The sequence below is a fragment of the Poecilia latipinna genome, unplaced genomic scaffold (assembly GCF_001443285.1).
Source record: "Poecilia latipinna isolate Pla-1442-1.1 unplaced genomic scaffold, P_latipinna-1.0 Scaffold1491, whole genome shotgun sequence".
Taxonomy (NCBI): Eukaryota; Metazoa; Chordata; class Actinopteri; order Cyprinodontiformes; family Poeciliidae; genus Poecilia; species Poecilia latipinna.
In genome coordinates this window covers 87,954-105,420 of record NW_015114107.1, presented here as the reverse complement: position 1 = coordinate 105,420, position 17,467 = coordinate 87,954, and the positions used below count along the sequence as shown (strand labels likewise).

The 17,467-nt window shown below is 38.6% G+C and overlaps 1 protein-coding gene and 1 pseudogene across 2 annotated transcripts in view; one reads left to right on the top strand and one right to left on the bottom strand.

Moving 5' to 3' along the window:
• LOC106963075 (neurotrophin-7-like) overlaps positions 1 to 1,210 on the bottom strand; it is a 27,455-nt gene extending 26,245 nt beyond the window's left edge. For both annotated transcript variants that reach the window (XM_015057793.1, XM_015057795.1), the window contains exon 1: positions 1,006 to 1,210. The gene's annotated coding sequence lies outside the window, so the exon portion shown is untranslated. The remainder of the gene's footprint in view (positions 1 to 1,005) is intronic.
• A 7,500-nt stretch (positions 1,211 to 8,710) lies between these two features.
• LOC106963066 (sodium/myo-inositol cotransporter-like) lies at positions 8,711 to 17,022 on the top strand (annotated as a pseudogene).
• The last annotated feature ends 445 nt before the right edge of the window (positions 17,023 to 17,467 follow it).

Sequence of the window (17,467 nt, the reverse complement as noted above, 5' to 3'; positions counted from 1 at the left end):
GAGCACAAAAAAAATTTATTTTGGGGAAAAAAAAAAGAAAAAAATCCTTTTTTTTTTTTTTTTTTTTTTTAGTATCACATTTGTTTTTTGATGTTGATATTTAATTCAAAACAAAATCAACTTCACCTTTCGGGTTACGGCTAAATCGATGTCTAATGTTGGTTTGTGTGAGTAAATGTTTGTTCGTCATGACATTCCTGCTTTGTCAAAGCCCGGAAAGAATTCCATGTAGGAGTGGCAGGCGTAGAGTCTGTGTTAAATTCACAAAACTTGCCTTGAAACTTAAAAATACAACTCTGGATATAGAAAAACTGTAGAATAATAATAATAAAAAAGTTCAAAGGCACGCCCATACAAGCACCAGGCTCCTCCCTCAGATAACCTCCGTAACTTCATGTTAGACACTGGAGCTCATCAGAATCTACAAGTCTTTTGAGGGTTGTGTAACATGAGTGGGAAAGAAAGACAGATAGAAAAAAAAAGAGGTAGGGAGGGGTGGGGGGACAAGGTAACCTGATGTCCCAGGAGTTTACTGAGCAGTAAATGACTTCCCATTGAAGTTTGGAGAACCCCGTTTTTTTTTTTTTTGTTTTTTTTTGCTTTTCTTTTTCTTCTCTAATCTTCATTTCTGTTCTCTCTGCTCTGCTGAAGCTCGACCCGGTCCTCCCCTCTCGCCCTCTAAATAAACCCAGAAAATGATTGTGTGTGACGCAAAATTGCTGACAGCACATGGCACCACAAACATTAGCAGTGTTATCTTGTAAAACTTTTTTGTTTTGTTTTTTATGGCACCTCCTGTGTGCTGTTTCCAGCTGGAATTTTCTCCCCAGCAAGCAGGACTAACTGCCTGCTGCTTAACCTCAGCCTTACCAAGAGGGCTTCACTCTCACTAAGAAGCAGGTAAAGGAGGAAAAGAAAAAAAAAGGAAAAGAGTCTTTAAAAATACACGCCATGCACGCTCCTCAGGTTTTACCTCAGCTCCCAAATCAGAAGAGCAAAACTCACCACGTCAATAATGCTCCTTCTCCTCTCTCCACTGTTGGATAAAAGTTGAAAAGTAAGTCAGTTATATTCCTCTTCACTTTTTTCCCCCCCAGAGCTGCAGAAGAATTATCCCAAAATCAAAATCCCGCTTCTGCATCCAGGTCTTGGGCCATCCACTTCAGTCTGTGTGTGCCTCCCACAGTCTGTGGTGATCTTTAGTGAGAGTCTCCTCCCTGCAGGTCCTAGTGCTGGTGTCATTCATGTATTCCTTTCATTTCACTCCTTCCTCTGTGCGACTCTTTCTGACGCGCAAATGCTTTTAACCAGTCCTGTCGCTATAGGGTCCCTTCTGACAACTTCCTTGAGATAACCTTCTGCAAAAGTTTGAATATAAGTAATTAACCACTAACATTTCGAAGGAGTGAAAGTCAATAAAACCGATTCTCAAACACTTTGATAAAATTCCCACGCCGTTTAACTCCTGAGAGTTGAATTTGTAAAATTACGCGTGCCTAAAAACAAGTTTATTTTCACACGCAAGCACGTACAAGAAAAGAAGTTTGATGGTCTGGTGGAGTCAGGAATTTATTTAGTTCTGCTACTTGTCATTGGCGGACAATGTGAAGAAAGCAAAGAAAACTGTCAAAACGGGCGACTGTGATATCCCATCACCCTAGTAGCTGCCAGCCACACCCTGCATTCAGCAGACTCCCTCTGCTCTGGTATCGCAACACTTCTCTGACTTTCTTGTTTACGAATATATAAGTCTTATCATAATGTCTTGGACGTGTTTCTGCACAGTCTTTCTGGTTTTGTGCGCGTCTTCCCTTTCATGGCTTCCCCTCGACCTGAACCGTATCATTGTCAGAGCCCCTAGCGCTGAACACTCAGATATCCCAACCATGCCACCCAACAAAGGAAAAAAAAAAAAGAAAAAAAAAAAAAGAAAGGAGGGATTGTGTGTCATTGTCACCGCTTTTTATTCTTGCTGGGAAGATTAAATGTATTGTTTCATCTGAAAAATTAAGATATATCGAGTTGAACAATCAGAAACTTTATGGGTTTCAAATTAGCCTTGAAAGGAAAACCAGTAAAAGACATGAGAAGGCTCTCTTACCGCTAAAGAGTTTTGACCCCATGGGGTTGACTTCAAACCCGAGCGAACATTGTTCCCTTTCAGACGTCCACCAGCATGCATGGGTGCTTGTGTGTGTTTGGCCGTGCGTACAAGACGGTCACTGTCAAAACCGCCTCTGTCCTTGTTATCAAGCCTCTGAAAGGGGAAACCCCAGATATTGAACTATGGCCCTGCACCCCGCTCAGTGGTTGGTTAAGGGGCGAGAAAGGCTGAAGAGGGTTGAGTACTTTGACTGAGAGGGTGGAGAAGAGGTCAAGAGTGCAACCATATTCTCATATTTAAGGCATTTTAAACACAGGGGCTTCTGCAGATGTCATTTGTGTATAAATTTGAATGTGTTTTAGGCAAAATTTTTGGATAGAATCTAATATACATTATTTTTTCTCAGCTGCATTTATTAGAGTACTTTAAAACCCCTTTAAAGATGTTTATAATCCAGAGACAATAAGTTGTCTGCAAGAGGCAGTTATCTTAAGGTGCAGTATTTTTTTTGTGCTTGTGCCCAGGATTTCAAGCAGTTAATGGGGAATTTCTCATTGTAACAATGAATAAAGGAATACCACATAGATGAAGCGACATGCAATCTAGACAACACATAAAAAAAACTCTTTGTTTGACAGACAACACCTTTTAGTCTGTCAATAATTTTCTGAATGACATAGCAGTCAAGTGGTTGGACAAGTTTTTCCATGGCACAAAATGTTTCAAGACAGAGAGTGTCCACACACTCATAACTATTACGTCAAGCGACACAAGTTGTTCACAATATTCTAAGTATTCTTACTTCTCTGAACTTCAGAAACATGTATCTGTTGTTTGTCTTTAAGAGAACTCCATTTCCCAGAATGTAAAAACTGGTTAGAGCTCAAATTGGACAGCGTTTGCTCATGTAGTTGCAGGACTAACCCCAATTCCTGCTGTCTACTCTGGCGTATGTGAACATCATAGAACTCCTTCTTGACTATTTTTCTCAGAAATGGTAAAAGTTTATCTTTTCAAGTAGAAATCAACACTGAAATACAGAGGAAATGTCTTGAATGAGCAGTTTCCAAAAATATTTTAACTTTTTTTCTTTATTCAAGGTACAATGCAAAATCATTTTGTCTAATAAGATGTGAAACACCAGATGCACAAAGGTGCTTGTGAAGCCCCAATTTTACTGTCAATCTCAATAACTAATAAAAATGTTCTTGTCCAAGAATAAAATCTATTATCTATTATATATTGCTTTACCTTTTACATTCTGTTCAAAATCCTTTGCAATCTGTGCAGAACATTTTTTGCAAGGGTTTTAAAGAAACAAATGCTGGATTTTGTCAGATTTCTCCCTTTTTGATGCACAATAAGTTGTTAAAAATTGGACAGGTATGGACTGCAAGCAGGCTTGTCAACAGCAAGCACATTTCATCTAAGACAGCCTGCTGCAATTTGTGCAAAACAGAATAAACACAAACCTCTGGAGATCTAACCTTGACAGTTGCATGGTTCCCTCACTCTGGTTTCCGGTCTTGGTTTTTACACTCTTGGATTTTCCCAGACTTCTCAAACATTTTCCTAATGTCTTACTCTGCAAATGGTGAAAGATGTACATTAAGACCTTGTTTGTTCCCAATGGGTAATTCCCAATTATCTTGACGGATAATTGGGAAATTACGATTTGATCTCGTAAGTTTCCAATTATCCATTATTGCTTGATGGAACAAATTCCCTTTCATCTGAAGCCAGACACACCCTCTTACCAACAGTTGATTTAGTAATTGAGGACTCTTCCTGAATTATGAATCCTGTCTTGTTTGTTAAATTTGTCTGTGTTACACTTTTAATGTGTGTGTTTAAGGCTTTAAATATGCCATTTCTATAAATGTTCTGTATGCAAGGAACTTGGTCAATGAAGACATAGCCCAGAATCTATTAAGTTAATGTTTGAACATACAAAAGTTTGGATGAAATATAAATTATATTAATATACGTGACACGTTTTGCATTGACAGTAAATAATTATGACATGTTACAACATCATCAGCAGTGCTTTGTAATGCTTGCAAAAAAACAGTATGAATCACAGGCAGTCTATTAATTAGGTGAGCATCACCTTTTGACATATTCAAAACATTATTTCATCTGCCCCCCCCCCACCTCCCCCACCCCCCAAGTCACAGTGAAAACCTTCACAAAGATCACCGATTGTGGCCGTCTGCCTGGGTGTCCATATGTGACATAGAAAATAAATTAGTTTCTTAATATCATCTGCACTTTTGTTAAAGTTAGTCACATCCATGCATGCATGTTGTCCTGTGAGGTAACTGAATAGCCGTTGCTCTGCCCATTAGATAGTTCATCCTCCTACACCCTCATCATGGCCTTGTGCTGACGCACCCCAGAAGCCTCTTCACTCATTGACTCTTCTGTCTCCTTCCACCCACGGTCTCGCTATACAGAATTCAGCTATTGTCCCACTAGGGACGGACACAGAGGAGAAAACAGCCCGGTTTGGTTTCAGACACATCACGCTCAGTATGCACAGATGGATCTGGAATCACTGCAAAACATATACTGCACGGAGAAAGAAAAAAAAAAACAAAAACGTGTATATCCTGGTGTATGATCTCCAACATGATTTCACAATTTAAATACCTTTCTAGCTGTTCCCACACTTGTCCTCCAAGCCCAATCTTCTCTCAGTGGAAATCAAGAACTTTATTAAACCCAACCCCCTTGTGTGTGTTTATGTGTTCCTGTGTCTCTTACTGTGTTTCTACATACTGGGAAAGTGAGTTTAGTAACCTTTAGCCTCTCTCACCATTGTGTCTGAGATATGCCCCACTGCTACTGAAACATATTCCCAGAGATCTCTGCGAAATTTTAAATCTACCAACATCTTGTGTTAATTTCACATCTGGGTCTTTGCCAAAGTGAAGGGATGAGAGTCAGTATTGAGATTAGGGGCAATAGAATCTCTCAAATACTCTTTCAATCTTCAGCAGTATCTGCTTTAGATGTTAAAAACTTTTTGTTTTCAGTGGTTCAGGTTGTTTTGTTCTTTGTAATTTGACACTAAGTTTTTAGGCATTTATTTGAACTTTCTGTCATTTTTATAAGTGTTAAGTCTTGTTTAATGACTGGCTGTTCTACACACAAAATGTCCCATGATGTTACTCCAGCATGAGAATCTGCTGATTTACAGGCCTCCTCTCAAAACATTTTACTGACTGTAGTTACAAAATCAATATGGAATACTTGTACAAGAACACACAATGTCAAAGAACCAGAGCTAGTAATGATTTTAGCAAAGTAACAAAAGATATGTTCAAAGACATTAACGATGAGCAGGAAATCACTTAACACTTGCCCTCACCAAAATTGAGAAATCTTGCTGTGGTTAAACCATAAGCATAGCCAAAGACAGAACGAGAAAACCTTATCAATCTCACAATCTAACCCTTAATCTAATTTCCACATGGCATTTCCGGCATTTTTGTGGTTTGACTTTTGCCGGTTCTAGAAAAGCAAAAGTCACAAGGAGTATTTCTCGTTTTACAGAGATTATATGAGATACACAGTTTCAACGGTCATTGCCCTCCATTGATTGTGACAGTGATGTGACTCACCCGACTGCAGCACATGTAAGAGCATATTCTCAACATGTTACAAAGCTCTTGAAGATCATTCTTGTCAATTTGTTAAAGATTTTTTTTCCGCTTTCACTTGTCATTAACCCTGCATAGCTGAGCAATAAGCAAGCACAAGCAGGTATCGGTTGATTTGTGGTGTTGCCAGCAAACACTTGGTATCCTACACAATTAAACATCAAAACACATCACAGCTTCTTGTGGATGTCTTTATTGAACCCAGCCACTCCATCTGCTAGCACAGAATATTGAAAATAAAAATAAAAATAAAATAAGTTACATAAGTCATATTTTGCTGCACAACAAGCATTACTTGTTTACATCTGCTCAAATTAAGAAATTTAAATAAAAAACATTTTGTATTTAAATAAAATATTTTTTTATATGTACATATTCTATGACTGCTGACCTAATTCTGTTTTTGCCATCTTGCATCAAGCACACTGAAAATAAATATGAGAAATATGTTCATTTTAGTTCCCAGTTTACATCTAAGTTGGCGTAATTCAATTTACCACATGTGCCATTGTTTCTTTTGTTAAGTAAAAGTTTCTTCATCTCAACGTGGATCTAGTAGAATTCCACAGAAACTTGCAAACAGGTTGCATCAACTTGTCATCAGTTGATGCAATCTGTTTTTTTCCTCCCAGTCATGCCAACATCATCCTAGCGATGTTTTACAATGAAACCTAACTGTAAAGTCTTGAGATGGGCTTATTAAGTCTGGATTTATTGGAAACATTTTCTTTTTAAACTGGAGATTGCACTCAGCATTTTCCAGGCAGTGACCAGAACGTGAATTCATCTTATAGAAAAAAAAAAAAAAAAAAAAAAAAGCATGTCTTCTTCTCAATGTTTTTGACTGGAATGATGCTGATGGGATAGACCATGCTGCACAGGCTACCTGCTTTGTCAGGCGATTGTTCCTGGCAGTCATGGCAGATAATGCACCAGATGTGCTGATTTACATCATTTTTCTACAAATACTAGTTTCAAGATAATCAACTGGTATAGAGCAACATGCAAAAGCATAAGCTCTGAAAGGTCCAACCTTGAACTTATATCTTGAAGTGAGTCATGCAGTAATGACAGGTAACATCATTACTTGACAGGAAAAGTCTGATTTTTACGAGCCTATGACCAGCAATTTTTTAAATCACGTAAGCCTGGTTCAGTTGCACATTATTACTGTGCAATCAGAAAACAATGGGCGATTTGATGATATGTGATAAATTTTAAACTTTTAGACAAGGAGAGGCTTCAGATGCTGGATTCAAGATGTCCTTTTGCTCTAGGGACCTTCGCTACTTGGAGAAATGAGTCAGGCAAATAACAGACCTGTTTCAACATTGCACATTTGCCAAAATGAGCACACTATTAAACCAATGCTCCATTTTGGGTTTTGTTTTCTCAGTTACAAGACCTTGAGGCAAAACCTGTCAACATTAAGAGATGGAGGCAATTCTGTTTCCTATTGACTACATCTTTGGCTTCATCCAGGTAAATAAGATAGCAACCCAACCTGTTTTCCAAGGCCACACTGCTATTTGCAAGTTCCTACTAATTCTCTTGAAGAAAGTATTTACCTGTCGTTCGAAAGCACGCACTAATGATTTAACTAAGGAAGGAAAATTGTCAGTTTGTTAGTATTTTAGAGGAATTTCAAAACTCAACCACATATAGACAGAATGTTTGGGTGAGAAGAGGTGAAGAAATGTGAGTTAGTTTTGAGGGGTGAGTTTAAAAAAAAAGACACCTGGTATCTGAACAAAGCTGCAGCTGTTTTGGCTTTACTCTTTGAAAACCCCACAGAGTGTCTTTGAAAAGGGTTAAACTGGGTCAACATGCGCACTCGTGCACATACCCCCTCACATACCAATAGGAAGGCATTTATACACATGTGGCTCACACAGGTCCAAACACAACTTGTCATATGAGAAGCTGTGTTTCCTTAGGTTGAAATGAAAAAGGTTTAATGTTTCTGTATCAGTGCATGTTTATGTGGAGATGCTCAAGTGACAGCATTAAGTGTATTAATATAAAACTGTAATCCTGCTACATGGCAGTCTGTCAATTTTGGCTATTAATTGTTGCAGGGTTGCTTTCTCTGACAGGGTTATAAGCTTAAGCCCAACAAATATACATCTATTTTTTTCACCTTATGATGCTTAAGAGATCCCAGGGTGTTTCCAGTTGTGACTAATCTGAATAGTTTAGGAACCAGGTGAAGGCATGCAAGAACCCTGAAGGTGATTACAGTATATGATTGGAATGCATGGGAGTTGAATTTCGATGGTACTGTATATGTAGTAAGGTTGTATTTTCAGGAAAACCTCAATTACCACATTACAAACATGATAATTTAGACCTCACACCCACACATCACTAACAAACAATCCAAACACAGTTTTGCCTGTTGCTATTGTAGTAACTGCTTGAAAGTTAATGCACAACAGCAAGGTTGCAAACACTCTAATATATGCTCTTTTGGAGTAGATGCACTTGAAGAAGCTCCTACTCTTTCTGACACTTTGCTTTCCCAATAATGCCTTGCCGTTATGCTGTTTTCAGTCATTCTTAGATGCACTGGACTGAGGAGTAGCTTGTATAATACTCAAATTTTCACCAGGTGCTTGTTAGTTGCTGCCACCTCTACTCTGGAGGAGTTGTGTAAGAAAGGTGCGTAGGAGGGGTGCTCTGTGAGGCGGAAGATCGGCGGGGGATCAGCGGCTCAGAGGAGGAGCTTTGTGAAAATAAGCAATGCTTCATGAGAGCAAGCGTTTAGGCATCCCCAAATGGCTGCCACCAGAGTTTCGAGAACTCTTCAAACATGAGCTTTACAACATTATAACATGATGTAAAGCTCAATAAGGTCATTTATACACAGTGTTACTGATTTCCAAATGTTTTAAATGTAGACTAAAACGTAGTGTCAATAAGAAGCTAGCTAAGGGGTCATATGTCTTCAACTATGGCTCCCCAATATCACCACATTATTGTCCTAATCTTCTTTCTCTTAGTGCTTGGAATTGGCTTCCTGGCAATGCAACAAGCCAACAGAGGCACAGTGAGGGGCTACTTCAAGGCAGGTTGATCCATGAACTGGGGTGCTTTGGAAGCATCTCTCCTTGTCAGCACCAGAGGAAGTGAGCATTTCATTGGACTTGTTGGGTTTAGTGTGGCTGCGTGGGAATTCAACACTACCGTTGCCTCAGTTGCTGTGTATATTCAGTGTTGGAGTTTACACAGTGACAGAGTACCTGTCCAAACAATAGGGAGGACGGTGCCTGAAGGTGTGTTTTCTGCTTTATCTCTCATCCTTTACATCTACACTATGCTGTCTGTGAACCTCTATTCAGGAGCCCCTTTCATTCAGGAATCCTTAGGGTGGAACCTTTATCTTTCCATCATCCCCCCTCATCACAATGACAGCTGTGCCGAAAGTCGCAGGAGGTCTGGTTGCTGTCATCTACTCAGTCGCAGTCAAAGCATTCATGATAATCTCTGAAGTCATCCATCTTATAATGATCATCTTTATCCAAATTGAAGGCCTTGGCAGGATAAGATTCAAAGACATGGAGGTCAATCTAAACATCACTTCCTTTTTTTCTGTCTTCTCCAAATCTGACATTTTCTGTATCCTGCAAGCAGTATCTCAGATGCTCAACAAGACACTGAAAGTCCTGCAAGGTCCAAAAGATCCTGACCTCCCTTGCCCTGACGTCTTGCTGGGTCAGACCCCTGCCTCAATCTAGTGGTGTGCAGATTAGGTGATTGTACAGCGAGTTGTGGCTGCAAAGAACATCGCTGATGCCAAAGACTCTAACATCAGGGCTTCCTCAAAATTCTTCCTATTTTCATATTAGGGATGATTTCCAGGGTCTCCTTTGTTGATGAACTGGCATGCATTAGTCCAAAACACTGTATGGTGGTGTGCTGTTCTGGGGATGGCTGCAGCAATACGACATACCCTGAGCTTTTCATGTCGGTGATGTCCATCAGTTTCCATGACTTCATGATGGCGGTCCTGGGTGCTGCTTTGATCTTCAACTCTGCAAGCACCACATTAACTATGAAAGGATGCTGTGTCCAAGGAATTAGTGATAAATGGCAGGATTTTTTTGTTGTCTTTATAGTGACCATCTGCTTTAGTGCTGGTTATCATTAAAATAGAAGTAGCACTGATACCATATCAGAGAGGTATGAGATTTCTTAATCGTTCTCCTTCTCCCCTGATGGCAGTACTATTCCTGCTTGGTATTCTGTGGTAGTGCTGTAACATGACTGGTGCTTTTTGGGGTTGGAGTGGTTGGCTTTATTCTTGGACCTGGGTGGATAATTTTAGGCTTTGTTCACATAGAACTGCATTGCGACCAGCCTGATGAGTGACCATCCTTCATCAAAGATGTCCAGTTCATGTATGTGGCAGCTTTCTTGTTTTGGTTATCAGCTTTACTGATTGTCATTGAGAGTCTCCACTCTTCCATTGGAACAAGAACAAATCAGAACAACCACTCTGTGAGAGTTAATGTAGAGAAGGAAGCTAAAAAGGCAAAGAACATATCAAGAAGGTGAAAAAGTTCTTAACAATTTTAGGCTTCTGGATCAGATAACGGTGATGTTTGTTAAGAAACTTTCCAAAACCCCCAAAACAAGCTCAGCAGCAAGATGAAAACATAGTTAAAAAAGGGCAATATCATCCCAACCCACTCATAACTCCAGAATGGCAGCTATAATCTGATATCTGAGCCGAGATAGGAGAGTGACGGAAAAAAGAGACAAGTGAAGGATGTAGAGAACAAAGAGGGGTGCTGATTTTGGGAAGGAGGAGAATAAATGGTAAATGTGTGAATGTTTTTGAGGATGTTCATGGGCCCCTGGAAGAATCTTCCCAGAAGTGAGTATTTATTATGCTTTGCTTCAGAAGCTTTTAAATCTGCACTAAAAGAGCTCTTGGTTGCGTTTTGTGGTCACACAGATCTGTTTAATTGGTCAAGCAAGGCTGAACTTCCAACACTGGAAGGGCCGGTGAGCATGGGTAAAAAGAAAGAAGTAAATATTTTACGCTTGACAAAGAGTGCTTAAAGTAATAAAACTTAGTACAGCATGTCACTTGTACATTATGCGGCAGTAGAATTAAATGTAAAAGTGTGCTAGCGTTTTAAGAGCTTAATTGCCAGTAACAAAAGCATAGTAAAGGTAAAATTGCCATGAGTCACATGACAAGCATTCAACAAGATCAAACCTTTGAGACTTGAAATGACTTTAATCACTTGCACATAAAACTATTGTTTGATCCAAGACTTTTATGAGCTTTTAGGCATATAATCTGAGCTATTCTCAGGTACACCCGAATAAATCAGACTGAACTAGCAAATTAATCCTTGGGGGAACAAAGGGGGGGGGAAAAAAAGCATGACATGAAATACAGATGAACTTACAAGCTTGCTCTGGAGTTGCCATGGGCTTAGAAGGCAATATTTTACAGTAGCACAAATAAATACAAGCAACACACGCGCACACACACACACACACACGCATACATGAGTGTTTCCAAGAATCTTTAAGCCTTTATCAAAACACTGAGTTCACTGGTAGAGGCCTGGATGGTACTAATGATTCAGATCAATGGACATTTTGATGAACTCACTGGTTACATGCAGGTGCTATTTAAAATAAAAGTTAAATAAATTAAGTTAAATAAAACTATTTTTTTTCTCTGCTGAAAAATTGGGATGTTTATATTACTTTTTTACTGTCAGTTTAGACTATCTCAGTGTTGTTCTTGGGGTAGTAAGCATAATATACTTTGCATTGTTTTAAAAGGAAATTCATAATTAATGGCTTTTGCAAGTTTGAGGCTGGTAAAAACTTGCAACTTTTCTGCAGTTTTGCTCCTTTTTGCACATATTTTCTATATTTAAGTTGTGGCCACATAAAGATTAAAAAGAGCTGCTCATATTACACAACTCTTTAAAAAAGTTATTTGCCTTTATGAGGATTTGTGGTTTTGCTTAGTTTTTTTAGGATGCCCAAACAGTTTTAAAAGGAGTAGTATTATGAATTTTCCAGGCACAAGGTGCCATTTCATCGCACAGTAACTGTTACCTTCAGTTTTAGTAAAAATGCTGTATATATCAAAGGCATAAAAGAACACTTTGCGATTAAATATCTTGAAATCGGGCCTTTGTCTCTTTAAGAAGATCCTGCTTTTTCTGATCCTCAGCACGTCATCACAATAATAATCCTCCATATTCCAATTTACTTTGTAATATTCTTTGCAGAATTTCACTGACAAGTAGTTCCTATGATATCCTCAGAAGTTCCACCAGGTATTTCCTAATTGCTGCTACTGCTGCTGCTAGTTTGGAGGAGTTTGGAGTGTTGAAGTTGTGAGAGAGGGAACTCTGACAGTCTTTGCTCATGTTGCATAAATCCCCTTTTTATCACATTTGAAAAAACTTTTGCACTTCTTATAATCACGATAACATAATTTCTGCATACATTACCTGAAACGTCTACAAGACATTTCCAGGCTCCACAATAAAAGACTAATAATGTTGTGCTGAAGTCAATATAATATTGACGAATGAAAAATAAATATTGAAATGAGCTAAGTGATAAGTCAGTAATGTCCTTACAAAGCATCTGGCGATGAATATGACTTTTTTGAATCACACGGAAAAGAAAAAAATCACCACAATGGAATGAAGTTACTAATTAGTCCTGAATGACTGGAAATGATGAGAAGTCCAGACTCACTATGACCCATTGCCGTTTCAGGTATGACTTCCCAAAAATCATAAGAACAACCTGAAGCTGCAGCTTCAAAAAGCTATTGTTGTTCGAGTATGTGCATATGCATAGATGTATGCGTGTCTGCTCCGCTGTTCCTGGGTGGTTAGAGCTTGGCAAGACACACCCAGCCTCCGTGCCAGATACTTCTGTAATCAACACAGGTCAATGAAGCGAGATAGCTGCACCCTAAGCCTTCCTAACTGGGAAAAGATGTTGTGGCTTCACTCTTCTTTCTGTTCAGAGCTGCAACATTTCTTTCGAAGTTTGGGACTGTTCCATAATCATTTCATGATGGAGCCGAAAGTGATTTCAAATATCCTGGGTCTGCACAACAAACTTGGAACCGCTTACCGTGTTACACAATTTGTTCAAGTAAATTTCATCTTGCGTTTAATGGCCGATTTTATTTCCACAATCAAATTTGTTGTGTTTTTAAAGATCTTTGGACATTAATAGTCTTCAGTATTTTTTAAAACTCTTTCTTTAAAACCAGTTTTTCTGCAAGGTTATAGCACTTCTATTGAGACGGCCTACCTGAATCTGCAGGCAAATTGCGAGGTAAACCTATTACAAATTGGAAGTCCCTTGTGGGGCCAAGAAGGGCATAAGCAAGTCAAACAGCAGTCATGCACACTCTGGCTTTTGGTCAGTTTGGATGTACTAGATAAAGTATCATATATGTTTTTGAACTGCAGGAGAATGTAAGAGTATACCCAGAAAACATGCAAACTCTACTCATAAATTTCCTAGCTGAAATTTGAACAAGACACCATCTTGCTGTGATGCAAAACCATTAATACAGCATGGAGTCCAAGTAACAACTGGAGGTAACATAGTTACTTAGTTGTGCTTTAAAATTGCACTATGTGCCTGGAAAATAAATAACACTGCCCCAATAAACTTTTAAATGGTTTCATCAACAAATGAAATTTTCCAAGTTCAAAGCTTCCTCGCTAGAACTGGAACATATGTAAACAAGATTTACAAATAATTATTGTTTTTGGGTTCTGAGCTCATCTATGGAAGCAGAGGGAAAGTTAAAAAATAAATCCAGTTTTTGAGAAATCAAAATGTGTAACCAGTTTTTAATTTTTTTCTTTTTTTTTTTTTTTTTTTTTTTTTGCAAAAATAGAAAGTTAGACACAAATTATACTGTGTAGAAAACTGCACAATAGGGCTTGTCTTGACTTACCCTTCACACAAGTCCCATCAGTACATTTTGGGTGTTTGATTTATTCTGCCCTTCTGTGGGGTAGAACAAACTCATGTCAGTCCATGAAGAATGTAGCTATTTCATGTACCTAAGTGATGACATCAAATCCCAGTTTGGGGTGTACCCATATGGAGTCAATCTAAGCTTTATCCAAAGTGTGACAAATTTAAAAGAAATATTGTTGTTTAAAGAGCCTGGAAAAGGACAGCATGACAGATACCCAATCACTTCTGGGTCTGTTTACTCTGTCCAAAATACACAGAACTAGGTTTGAACCCATGTTAAATCAAAGTTTAATCAGCTATTATTTTATTAGTTTAGCTATGTGATTTGTTAATTGCTTATAAAACAATCTTCTATCACCATAATAAGTTAGAAAATTGTGGCCGGAGCATTTGTCATTCCTGGAGAACACTACTGGATGAATGCCTAGATCCTTACAAAGGTGGACATCCATTCAAGCAGGACAGAAATGTGTTCCACGTGTTTAGATAAAGTCAAGATAGTAATCGGTTTCTAATTAGGAGTGAAAAATTACTCTTAGTTCTTTAGCTAAAGCATGTCAAACAACAGCAGGAGAAACTAAACGTGGCTGAATAAATAGAGTTGTATAAGTTAGAATGTGTGGTTCAGTTTGTAAAAGAGAAAACAGAACCAAAGTATACTCATATTTAAGTATAATGTGTTCTAATTATAAACATTGTAAAAAAAAAAGGAGTAAAATCAGCAATGTTGAAAGAATAATACACACAAAAAACAGTACAAGATAAATGAATGAATTGCATTTTGTCATGCTACTTTGTTTTACTTATATCTTATGGTCTTAATGTGCAGCAAAGGGCCTTCATAACAAACCCATCATGGTGTGCAGTACAATAAGATCCCTTTGCAGATGTTATTCTTTGGTAACAGCTGCTTATTTTAGTAATTGTTGTAGCAACAGGTTTTTGTTTCGTGTTGTCATTTGACCCAGGTCTGGTTTACATCCTGAATGGGTAACAGAACGAACGTAGGAAAAGAAATACAGGCAGAGTGATGTTGGAAAGGTACAGGCAAAGAGAGAAACATGTATGGAAAGTGTGACATGGCACTGAGAGTTACTGTGTCCTGTTTTCAGTCAAAGTCAATTTTTAATACACACAGGGTCGGCCCAAGGCATAAGCAAACTAAGCAGCCGCTTAGGGCCCCAGGGCCACTAAGGGGCACCCTCAGTGGAACTGATTTTTTATATATTTTTTTTTTTTATTTAAAGTAATAATTTCTATATCATTATAATATTAAAAAGACACAATTTCAATATGAAGTGATTTGTTTTTACAATAATATATATTTGATAATGTATGTAGAAATCATTATTTTAAGGATAAAAAGAAAAAAATAAATTGCTCTTGGGGCCCCTGGTGGGCGCGGTAGGTACCGCACGCTTCGCCGGTATCATGAGCTGCCGTGCAATGAGCAGAGCGCATCAAAACGTCCAAAGCTCCGGTCAGAAGTTAAGTAAGCAAAACAATGTTTTCTCCCTTCCTCCAGGAAGGGAGAAAATATAGAGGAAGAGTACAAAAAAGCCAAGATAAAGGTTTGTTTTAATGTGCCTTGGTAATCTAATGTAATGTAAAAGATTTGTAAAGCTGCTGGCTTGATAGCGACCTGGAACGGTCCAGTTCAACAGCCAAACATTTATGTCTTTGTGTGAAAATGAGTTTAAACTTTAAATGAGTTGATTCTCATGATTGGCTCTGTATATTTCAGAGGTGTTTTGGTTTCAAAACGCCGTGTTTGATAACGTTTGATAACAATAATTAAAACTTCTCTATCTTTGACATTGTCTCGCAAAAGGTTTTTACTTCAGGCTACATAGCTGCTGCATCGATGAGCTGCTCTATGCTGTAGGTGGGGATATGTTGTTTGCTGCTGAGCAGAATCATTTTGTAGCTAAAACAAACATTATTTTTACATCAACTTCTAAGTTATGTGAAACATCTACTAAAATCATTTGAAGGCTCCGAATCAGTCCAGTACCTGTATCGGTCTATATTCTCAGGGGAGAAAGACTCACCTGGTATAAATTAAAATTTTAGCTATTGGAGTTAAGAGAAATTTATTTAATCAAAGAATCTCATGAATATGTGTGTAGAGCTTCATCGATCGCAGTTTTCTGACCGATCCCTGGTTACCGATCTTTAAAAAGCTCGACCTGCCGATTTAAATTTTAGCTAATATACATTTTTTTGGTCTGAAATGTCGCTGAATATATCAAGAAAGTCACTGAGTTGCAACAGTGGGGTGATTATTCATCCAAATATTTTTGGGGGTGAAAAACATGCAGACCTGACCTGATGGGTCGGTCTGTCAATCAAACCTCTCACAGAAGAGAGGATTGACTCACAGAAGAGGACAGAGGCTGATCTTTAAACCTTTGCTGATGAATATAAGATTAGGGGATAAGATGGGCTTTGTAGTGACTTGGGTTTTTTGTGTGTTTATTTAGGATTCTGTGTTCTGTTGAGTCTTCTTGTTGTCCCGTCTACCCTCTGATTGTCCCCAGCTTTCCCTTGTTTCTCCTGATTGTCTCCCTGTGTATTTAAACCCACCTGTGTTTCTTGTTGGGTCCTTGTCTTGTTGCGTCTAGTCTGCCATCAAGTCTGTCTTTAGTTTTGTCACGAAAAACCTGTTAGTTTTCTAACGAAAAAAAGTAACTATCTGAACCTTAGCAGAAGGCTTAGCTCTTTTGAGCCTTAGCCTTCTGCTCTTTCTGTGCTGCCTGGATTATTGTTAGCATTACAATGAAGTCATTGAATTGCTCCTGGCTCCTAGTGAAGAAGACACATGTGCCTGTTGTCTAGTCTGCTGTCTGTCCTGCAACCAAGTAGATCACCAAACTGTGCAATCAGAATGAACCTCTACCTGTAAAACTGTAAGCTGTGTTCTGCTCAGGACTCTTTCTCCTGACTGCGTTCAGTGAACGTTCGAATGCTGTTGAGCCTTCGAATAAATACTGATTAAGAATATATTCTTTGTCTGGTTCTTGAAACAGTTTTGCCTCACTCTTTGTTGAAAGAAACTTTCCACAACAGTTTGGCGTCAGGAACAGGATCCAGCGAGTTGGAGAGGTCAGGGGCGACGAGAGATCGGATGCATTGGCCAATCTGAGGAGTTCGTCTTCAGTTCACCTCCAAACTGAACGGGGGGAGTCCGAGGTCTCGTCCCTGCGACTGCTGACCGACCGGATCCATAAGAACCTCAATACATTTATCGGGTGAGGACTGTTTCTATTGTTTTTGTTCGTTTGTTTTTTTCTTTTGTTCTGTGTTTTTTTTTTTTTTCATATCTGCTGGGACAGGCTCCAACTTGCTGGTGAACTAAGGAGTAGATGGTGGGTATTTTTATTCTTTTTCCACCTTTAAGGGAAGAAAGTAGCCATCTAAGAGGCAGATAGTGGGTATTTAAAATCTTTTTTTCACCTCCAAGAGAAAGTAAAGAAAGTAACTATCAGAAGATAGTGGTGTTTTTGTTCTTTTTTCTCGCCTAAAGATACAAAGTAACTATCCAAGGTTAGATGGTGGGTGTTTTTTAGCATTCCTACACTTTGAAGGAAAGAAAGGCAGTAGAGAGACATCTCACTGAAAATGAGTTTCATAACCTCAAAGAAATGTTTGGAGCGGTCTGATTCTGGGCCTAGCAGTTATTTATGACCTAATGGCAAAA